Here is an 11,031-nt window from a genome sequence, read left to right as displayed (position 1 = left end):
TGCTGACCTTCACAACTCACTCTTTTTTATTTTTGCGGTACGTGGGCCTCTCACCGTTGTGGCCTCTCCCCTTGCGGAGCACAGGCTCCAGATGCGCAGGCTCAGCGGCCCTGGCTCACGGGCCCAGCCGCTCCGTGGCATGTGGGATCTTCCTGGACCAGGGCACGAACCCGTGTCCCCTGCATTGGCAGGCGGACTCTCAACCACTGCGCCCCCAGGGAAGCCCCACAACCCACTCTTTAGTCCCCCCAGAGGTCAAACTAATACAGCATTGCTAGAGTCCCAGGTAAAACAAACAGGCATTCATCATCAGCTACACTGTCAGCACAGACTACCTGGCATGGATTAAGGCCTCAGGTAAACAAAGACACTTTTATCAGGCAGGATATCCCAGGGGCTTAGAGGTCATCTTTCAGGAGGCAGTCTAGGGCCAGTCCTTTACTTGGGATGTGCAGGCTTTGAGTACCCTTTATCCTCTGAGTTAACCCTTTACTTCATACACCCCATGGTTGGGAATAGGGGAAGCAGCTCCCATGGGGATGAGTAATTGGGACTTGTAGCCCTGACTCTTGACTTCTGGGACTAATTGGCCTGGACATCCCCATGCTGGTCTCAGGGGGCTCTGTGTCTCCTTACTCCACAAGGGTGGACGTTGGACTTTTAGTGTTATATTCTTACAGCCTAATGAACCAAGTGGGACATTACATGAGACCTTACTAAAGGTGTGGGGAAAACACAAGTAAACAGAAGGTAACATGATTCTAGCTGCTATAGATATAACTCAACTCCATGATCCTTTTGTCCAAGAAACATGACATTAATTTTTTCTAAATCAAATTAAGCTTCATTTGAGCACCTACCTCTCCCAAAGAGGGGAGGGAGATTAAAGCATGGGTATGTTTTGAGATGCTCCATCCTCCATTCCTTAGGATCCTAAGAGAACCCTTGAGCATAAGCAATTGAGAGAACTTGGGAGAAGGGCTCCAGAAATCTTTAATGTATTTTCAGTCACCATGGAGACAATTATGGTCAAAGTTTGGAAATAGTCCATGAAAAGGCAAAAGGCTCCTCCACTTATAAAACATCCTACTCTACATTTGACCATGGGTAACTTTTTTGGAGATCCCAGTCTCAAACCAGAATTTCAGCTTCTAGCCCCACCCACCCCACGGTCAGTGTTCTGTGTCCCCAGAGGGCTCCTCTGGAAGCAGGGTATATTAGTTTTCTAGGGCTAACATGACAAAGTACCACAGACTGGGTGGCTTGAACAACAGAAATTTATTTTTGTTTTGGAGGTTGGAAGTCTGAGATCAAGGTGCCAGGTGGGTTAGTTTCTTCTGAGGCCCCTCTCCTGGGCTTATAGATGGCCGTCTTCTCACTGTGTCTTCACATGGTCTTCTCCGTGTGTGTGTGTGTGTGTCTGTGTCCTAATCTCCTCTTCTTATCAGGACACCAGTCAAATTGGAGTAGGGTCCACCTGAATGAACTCATTTTAACTTAACTACCTCTTTAAAGACCCTCTCTCCAAATACAGTCACATTCCAAGGTATGGGGAGTTAGGACTTCAACATATGAATTTGGGGGGGGACACAACCCAGGCCATCACACAAGGTGTGACATACCAACAAAGGATGCATGTCTTATCTCCTCCAATCCTTGGAACCTGCTCCAGCTCCATTTTCTTTATAAGTCTGGGTTTTAAAAAATAAAGGAGCAAGGGAAACATAGATCACTTTTTTGTTGGGGGGGATTGTGGCTTGGATTTGATTTTATCCCCTGGGACAAGAGAAATATAGATCATTTTTTGAGGGGAATTGTGGATTGGATTAGATAATCTTTTCATTCTTTCAATCCTTCATGCCAGCCAGAACAAGATAAATTTATCTCTGACCACAGAAGTTATCTGTTGTAAAATATGTGACCTGCTTTCTGGGTTTATCCTGAAAAGAGAAGATGGATGTCACGTGGGGTGTGATCAAAGGCAGGCTGGAAGCTACAAGCAAGAGATGGAAACTCATGAGGATGGAATAAAGCCTGTGACCAACTGTGTTGCTTCTGACCTCAGTGATGAGGTTATTCTGCAGAACCCAGAGCTCTTTGTCATGGAGATAAACACACACACTTGGCCCAAGAGGCAGAGAGATTCAAAGAGAATCTAGCAGAATGTAGAACAGTTGCAGCTCCATCTGTTGCTTCATGTCAGTGAGGCAAATCAATAGATATTCAGTAGTATGTATGTGTGTGTGTGTGTGTGTGTATTTCCACAAATGGCAGCTGCTTCCTGTAACCCTCCAAATATTCCAAGAATCTTCCTTATCGTCTGTATTAGTTTCCTGTGGCTGCTGTTACACATTACCACAATGTGGGTGGCTTATAAGAACAGAAATTAATTTTCTTACAGCTCAGGAGGCCAAAAATCCAAAGTCAAGGTATCAGTAGGGATGCACGTCCTGTAAAGGCTTTAGGGGAGGATACTTCTTTGCCTCTTCCAGCTTCTGGTGGCTCCAGGAGTTCCTTGGCTTGTGGCCACATCACTCCAATTTCTGCCTTTACATCATAGGGCTTTCTCTTCTTTGTGTCTTCTCCTCTTCTGTATCTTATAAGGACAATTGTCATTGGATTTAGGGCACACCTAAGTAACCAATAATTATGTCATCTCAAGATCCTTAACTAACTGAAATTGGTGAAGACACTTTTTCTAAATAAGGTCACATTCACAGGTTCTGGGTAGGCATATCTTTTGTGGCGCTGCCAATCAAGCCACTGTATGGCTCAGGAAATGTAGCTCAGTCTATTTAAGACAAAGATTTTAGTGGTCCCAGGCAGTGGAGTTGTGAGTCAGGCAAGGGAAAACAGCCGTAAAGGGTATGTTTATCAAGCCAGTTACCAACATGGACAACTGGGATTATTCCTGCTGGGGAACGACTGGAGCCAGTGTAATGTATGTGCTTCAGACTTATCTCACCCAATAAGCAAGTGAGTTATACACCAGCTCCTGTCAGTCTTTGGTTAAGGAGTGATTCCTGGGGCATTAATTCTCTGTGCACATGGATAGGGAAGACTAGAGAAATTCTTCAGGCAAAAGATGCAGATGTGAAATTTTGAAGCCAGACAGAATGCACTAAAATGGAAAATGATGATGGGATATCTTGTATATTATGCTTCTCCATCCTACCTTCCTGGAATGCAGTTGCAATGGCTGGAAGGGCAGAAGCTATTTTGTGATCATGAGGGTGAAAACCCCATGCTAAAGGTGGTAGAGCAGAAAAGTAGAAGGATCCTGAGTACTTGAGGGCCAGCCTAGAACTGATTAGCTCTAGAACTCATGTTTCAGGAGGAAAAAAGCTTTTTTGGTTAGGCCATGTAGTCTGGTTTCTACCATATGTAGCCAATTGCATTTTAAAACAGGAATAGGAGAAATTTGCTAGCAACATACCTGATTGCCTTGATGGGGCATCCCTGTAGAGCGTTATAAAGAAAAGGCAGCATCCTTCTACAGTCATACTCTCTGATAGAACTCTGTGAAATGTTCTCTATCTATATTGTCCACTATGGTGGACTAGCCATGCATAGCTTATTGAGCACTTGATATGTAGCTAGTATGACAGAGGCACTGAATTTTTAAAGTTTTTATTTATTTTTCATTATTTTAGACTTAGACAGCCATATGTGGCCAATAGCTACCATTTTGTATTGGACAGCACAGTTTTAAGGAATATTGTCTTTGGGGTAATGGAGCTATTTTAGTAGCGTTAGGAGAGGGAAGGACAGAGCTCTGATCCCTGTCCTAGAGTGTAGGGTTCAAGTTTCTTTATTTGACCTCATATCTACGACTAAAGAGAAACTGAGGGTTCCTTCTAAGGATGAGTATTTCTGGCTAAGACCCCAAAGCTGCTGTACCTCTATGACCCCTTGAGGAGTCACATCCCACTTAGAGCAGCTGAGACCTTGAAGTGACAAAGCTCAAGCCCTGATTTATAAATGACTGAGGAAAGGAGCTTCTTGTCCTGGAGATAAGGGAAATCAAAACCACAATGAGATATCACCTCACACCTATCAGAATGGCTATCATGGAAAGACCACAAATAACAAATGTTGGCAGGGATGTAGAGAAAAGGGAACTCTAGTACACTCTTGGTGGGAATGTAAACTGGTGCCGCTGGAGTTTATATATATAAACTGGTGTGTATACACACACACAATGGAATATTACTTAGCCATAAAAAGAATGCAATTCTGCTATTTACAGCAAGATGGATGGACCTACAGAGTATTATGCTTTGTGAAATAAGTCAGAGAAAGACATATTCTGTATGATATCACTTATATGTGGAATCTGAAAAAAAAAGAATGTGTACACAAAATAGAAAAAGACTCACAGATACAGAAGAGAAACTGTGGTTACCAAGGAGGAGAGGGAAGGGGGGAGGGACAAATTAGGGGTATGGGATTAACAGATACAAAGCACTATGTATAAAATAGATAAGCAATGAAGATATACTGTATAGCACAGGGAATTATATCCATTATCTTATAATAATCTATAATGGAGTATAATCTGCAAAAATACTGAATCACTATGCTGTACACCTGAAACTAATATAATATTGTAAGTCAACTATACTTCAACTAAAAAAAAACAGAAAAAACCAATAAGAATAGAAAACCTTAAGATGATAAAAGATCAAAGTATGTAAATAAAAATTTAAAAGGAATAGGTACAAGTAAATATATATATATATGATACTGTGCTCACCCTGATCACAATGAAAGGAAGTCAGATTAAAATACTAGGGGAATCTTAATAAATCTTACTCTAGGGTTTGATTTATTTCCGAGCCTACAGCCTCAGAGACAGAATATTTCTTGGTGGGGGAGCTGACTTCCAGAAATAAGAGTTTTTATATTAGAGGGTTCCTGTTTCCTTGGAAATTGAGCTATTATTAAAATAAGGTTTGACTAGAGACAACATAATACTGTGCTTAAGAGAGTGGTCTGATTTTTTTCTCTTTTTTTAAAATTAATTTTTATTGGAGTACAGTTGATTTACAATGTTGTGTTAGTTTCTGCTGTACAGCAAAGTGAATCCGTTATATACAGATATCCACTCTTTTTAAGATTCTTTTCCCATTACAGAGTACTGAGTAGAATTTCCTGAGAGTGGTCTGATTTAGACAGCCCTGGGTTTGAGCCTCCCTTCATCACATGTATGACCTTGAGCAAGATCCTCACACCATGATCAAGTGGGGTTTATTCCAGGAATGCAAGGATTCTTCAATATATGCAAATCAATCAATGTGATACACCATATTAACAAACTGAAGGAGAAAAACCATATGATCATCTCAATAGATTCAGAAAAATCTTTCAACAAAATTCAACACCCATTTATGATAAAAACCCTCCAGAAAGTAAGCATAGAGGAAACTTACCTCAACATAATAAAGGCCATACATGACAAACCCACAACCAACATTGTCCTCAATGGTGAAAAACTGAAACCATTCCCACTAAGATCAGGAACAAGACAAGGTTGCCCATTCTCACCACTATTATTCAGCACAGTTTTGGAAGTTTTAGCCACAGCAATCAGAAAAGAAAAAGAAATAAAAGGAATACAAATCGGAAAAGAAGAAGTAAAGCTGTCACTATTTGCAGATGACATGATACTATACATAGAGAATCCTAAAGATGCTACCAGAAAACTACTAGAGCTAATCAATGAATTTTGGTAAAGTAGCAGGATACAAAATTAATGCAGAGAAATCTCTTGCATTCCTATACACTAACAATGAAAAACCTGAAAGAGAAATTAAGGAAACACTCCCATTTACCACTGCAACAAAAAGAATAAAATACCTAGGAATAAACCTACCTAAGGAGACAAAAGAGCTGTATGCAGAAAATTGTGACACTGATGAAAGAAATTAAAGATGATACAAACAGATGGAGAGATATACCATGTTCTTGGATTGGAAGAATCAACATTGTGAAAATGACTCTACTACACAAAGCAGTCTACAGATTCAATGCAATCCCTATGAAACTACCACTGGCATTTTTCACAGAACTAGAACAAAAAATTTCACAATTTGTATGGAAACACAAAAGACCTGGAATAGCCAAAGCAATCCTGAGAAAGAAAAATGGAGCTGGAGGTATCAGACTCCCTGACTTCAGACTATACTACAAAGCTACAATAATCAAGACAGTATGGTACTGGCACAAAAACAGAAATATAGATCAATGGAATAGGATAGAAAGCCCAGAGGTAAACCCATGCACATATGGTCACCTTATCTTTGATAAAGGAGGCAAGTACATACAGTGGAGAAAAGACAGCCTCTTCAATAAGTGGTGCTGGGAAAACTGGACAGCTACATGTAAAGGAATGAAATTAGAACACTCCCTAACACCATACACAAAAATAGACCAAAATGGATTGAAGACCTAAATGTAAGGCCAGACACTATCAAACTCTTAGACGAAAACAGAGGCAGAACACTCTATGGCATAAATCACAGCAAGATCCTTTTTGACCCACCTCCTAGAGTAATGGAAATAAAAACAAAAATAAAGAAATGGGACTTAATGAAACTTAAAAGCTTTTGCACAGCAAAGAAACCGTAAATAAGACAACCCTCAGAATGGGAGAAAATATTTGAAAATGAAGCAACTGACAAAGGATTAAGCTCCAAAATTTACAAGCAGCTCATGCGGCTCAATATCAAAAAAACAAACAACCCAATCCAAAAATGGGTAGAAGACCTAAATAGACATTTCTCCAAAGAAGATATACAGACTGCCAACAAACACATGAAAGAATGCTCAACATCATTAATCATTAGAGAAATGCAAATCAAAACTGCAATGAGATGTCATCTCACACTGGTCAGATTGGCCACCATCAAAAAATCTACAGGGCTTCCCTGGTGGCGCAGTGGTTAAGAGTCCGCCTGCTGATGCAGGGGACACGGGTTTGTGCCCCGGTCCAGGAGGATCCCACATGCCACTTGGAGGTTCCTTAAAAAACTACAAATAGAACTACCATATGACCCAGCAATCCCACTACTAGGTATATACCCTGAGGAAACCAGAATTCAGAAAGAGTCATGTACCAAAATGTTCATTGCAGCTCTACACAAATAATAAATGCTGGAGAGGGTGTGGAGGAAAAGGAATCCTCCTACAATATTGGTGGAAATGTAAATTTGTCCAGCCACTATGGAGAACCGTATGGAGGTTCCTTTAAAAAACTAAAAATAGAGCTACCTTATGATCCAGCAATCCCACTCCTGGGCATATATCTGGAGAAACCATAATTCAAAAAGACACATGCACCCCAACGTTCATTGTAGCACTACTTACAATAGCCCGGACAAGGAAGCAACCTAAATGTCCATCGACAGATGAATGGATAAAGAAGATATGGTAGGTTGCCTCCTTGCGTGAGCTTTGGAAGCCGGGAGCTGTGGAACTCGGGCGGGCTGAGATCTGTGCTGGGAAGGGCGCCGGACTTGTATCGGAGCAGCACTTAGGAGACACGGTGCAGTCGAACAGAGCCATCATGGAGACGACAGCACCAGGGCCCATTCACTTGCTGGAGCTCTGTGACCAGAAGCTCATGGGGCTTGTCTACAACGTGGACAATAAGGACATAGTGTGGCTGGAGGAGATAGAGGAGGAGGCCGAGCGCACGTTCACCAGAGAATTCAGCAAAGAGCCCGAGCTGATGCCCAAAACACCTTCTCAGAAGAACCGATGGAAAAAGAGACGGATTTCTTATGTTCAGGATGAAAACAGAGACCCCATCCGGAGAAGGCTGTCCCGCAGAAAGACCCGGAGCAGCCGTCAGAGCTCCCGGCGCCTCCGTTAACAAGGACAAGCTGGCCACAGTGGTGGGGGAGAACGGCTCCGTCCTGCGGCGGGTGATCCGTGCTGCGGCCGCAGCTGCAGCGACCTCCGTGGCAGCCACTCCTTCGCCCACCGCTGAGTCTCCTACGGTGCTGACCAAGAAGCCCAAGGAGAGCCTGGCCCAGTGCCAGCTGGTACCCGTGGTGGAGACTGGCATCAGCGAGCGCCGGAGCGCTGAGCAGCACCTCAGCCAGCTCCAGTCTGCCCAGGCTCCGTCCCCGACCCCGGCTCCGGCCACGGCTTTGGCCTCCCAGATCACCTTGACCTCGGAGGAGGACTCAACACCCCAGAAGCCTGAGGCCGGGAGACTGGAGTCTGTCCCGTGAGCTCCCTGATAACTACACCCCAGGACCCCAAGGGCCGAGGGGGCGGGGCAGAAAGTCCGCCTCCAAGCTCAGAATTGCCGCGACCTCCCCAGGCCCGCAGGACTCGCGCAGCTCTCCGGCCTCCCCGTGGCGGGAGCGGGTGCTGGCTCCCATCCTGCCGGATAACTTCCCCACGCCCACGGGCTCCCATGTGGGCCGCGGGTCGGTGCGGCGCAGCCTGATCGCCCCGTCCTCCCCGGGTCCCCAGGTCTCGCTGGCTCAGAATTACTCCCTGGTTTCCAAAGAGGAGAGCACCGTCCGAAGATCAAGCAGAAGGATTGCCAGAAAGGCCACCAAAGAGCCGGCCGCCTCCGCCCGCATCATCTGCCACAGTTACCTGGAGAGGCTCCTGCATGTCGAGGTGCCCCAGAAAGCGAGCCCAAAGGCGGAGGAGCCCAGCAAGGAAGCTGAACCGGAGGAGACGGCCGAGCCGGAGGTCCCCAAGAGCAATGGCAGTGCCTTGCGGCTCCGCAGTGCCACCAAGATCGCCATTAGCATGCCCGGCTAGCAGCCTGCAGCCGGCGGCCAGGGAACGCCCCCTGAAGGGCGGCAGGAGGCCGAGACTGACCAAGCAGATGGCCCCAAGGAGCCGCCTCCGAGTGTCAGGAGGAAGCGCAGCTACAAGCAGGCAGTGAGTGAGCTGCACGAGGAGCAGCAGCTGGGGGGTGAGGAGCTGCAGCCCCCCAGCAGCAAGACCCCTTCCCCGCCCTGTCCCGCCAGCAAGGTGGTGCGGCCCCTCCTGCAGACCGTGCAGAGGAACGAGCTGCTCATGACCCCGACCTCGACCCCCAACAGCAGCAGCATGAAATCCTTCATTAAAGCGCAACGATGCCCTGCGCATGGACCCCAAGGAGGAGCGGCAGCGGCTGGAGAACCTGCGGCGTTAGGAGGAGGCCGAGCAGCTCCGCGGGCAGAAGGTGGAGGAGGACAAGCGGCGGCGGCTGGAGGAGGTGAAGCTGAAGCGTGAGGAGCGCCTCCCTAAGGCGCTGCAGGCCCGGGAACGGGTGGAAAGGATGAAGCAGGAGAAGGAGCAGATCGAGCGGAAGTTTGCTCAAATCGACGAGAAGACGGAGACGAAGGCCAAGAAGATGGAGGAGGTGGAGGCGCTCAAGAGGCAGCAGGAGGAGGAGGCGCGGAGGTTCCGGTGGCTACAGCAGGAGGAGGAGGAGGAGAGGGGCCCCCAAGAGCTTTTTTAAAGTGTTGCTTGAAAGTCAAAAGTGAGCAGCTTTCTACCAGGACATTAAAACTTGGTACAACAATGTTTTTACTGAACCTGTATGCAGGAAACAGTTTGTCATTAGAGACGATATCTTCTAGAAAACTGAAATTGAGGTTATAACAATTTGCTGGGAAAGGGGGGTAGGGGTGCAAGTACTATTCTATGGAGTCATTTTCAGGAATGAGACAAATACTCCTATATACTGCCCAGTTCCCAAGCTACAATAGATTCCCTAGCAGACGTTTAGGATATATTGTTACTTCAAGTTTTGTCTTCTGAAGACATTGTTATATAAAAAAAAGGATTAAAGTTAATTAGCTTAGAAGAAAAACAAAGTAATGGGAAAAAAGGACAGAATTAAACCTAAAGGTATCCACATTCCACTTTTTTTTCCTGAATAAGAGTAATTCATCAATTGTTGAATCAACCTAGTGTATAAAACATAAAGGACAATAAATAGTAAATGTTAATTCCTGTGTAAAAGAAATGAAGCAAGCATAGTGAACAATTTCATTATGCTTACATGGAGATACAGCCTTTTTAGTTCTTGAACTAAAATTTTGATGATAAGATCAAATGCAGGTCATATAAACTTCATTCAAGAGAGTAAAAGTATTTTTACATTTTTTTCTAGCCTTAGATACAAACACTGTATTACTTATTGCCCAGGTATATTAGCAAACGGTGCAGAGATGCTGTGTGTAGCTGACGACCCTTCATCTTGGCAGTGGGGCTATGGTGAACAGCTGAACATTAAGCACTGTTGACACACCCCCAATCTGTCTAGAATGCAGATACAGCTGGAACTGGCACTGGGGTGGTGCTAAATGTTGTTTTGCTCAAAACCTGGAGTGCTTTTAAAGTGACAGTTAATAATCTGTGAATCATATAAAATTGAAAATTCATGTTCTTCTCCTTGATCCCCTATGACCTAGATCATTTCTCACAATAACTAAAGTTTAAACACTACTTATGTGTTGAAGTATTTATATGGATTCACTCAGTTACCAATGAATTGTTATTAGGCTATTTGAGCATATTCACATTTTTCAGATTGAAAAAAAAATTAACCATCAATTTGGCTTACTAACATTCAGACTCCATTCAAGATAAAATGAGTAGTCTTCAATATAGAATCATTAAAAATGTTCAAATATTGGTTGAGTGACAACTTGAAAAATATATTTATTCACTGTATGTGACTTTAAAGTTAATATTTAAATCTGATTTCAGATTTTTCTCAGTAGTCAGATTATTTAATTTAAGAGTAATCTTTCATCCTATTCATTTTTTCACTATATATATGTATAGATACATATGTATACATGTATATGTAGGGTATGCATTTTTTAAATAGTGGAATTGAAATCTCAACATTGCATTTTTGTTTTTGAGATGACTACTGCTTCCTAAAGCTATGTGCACAGTGATATCAAAGGCATAATATTTTTCTTTTAAGAAACTTGTTGAAATTTTAGGTATTTGTATTGCTTAAATTGTCCTGGAAGATTACAGGCTGATATCACTGATGAA

At 43.8% G+C, this 11,031-nt stretch overlaps 1 pseudogene; it reads left to right on the top strand.

Moving 5' to 3' along the window:
* Nucleotides 1–7,567: 7,567 nt before the first annotated feature.
* On the top strand, nucleotides 7,568–9,475 carry LOC103077834 (inner centromere protein pseudogene; annotated as a pseudogene).
* The last annotated feature ends 1,556 nt before the right edge of the window (nucleotides 9,476–11,031 follow it).

The sequence above is a fragment of the Lipotes vexillifer genome, unplaced genomic scaffold (assembly GCF_000442215.2).
Source record: "Lipotes vexillifer unplaced genomic scaffold, Lipotes_vexillifer_v1.1 scaffold469, whole genome shotgun sequence".
Classification (NCBI taxonomy): Eukaryota; Metazoa; Chordata; class Mammalia; order Artiodactyla; family Lipotidae; genus Lipotes; species Lipotes vexillifer.
This window is presented reverse-complemented; position numbering and strand designations above follow the sequence as displayed.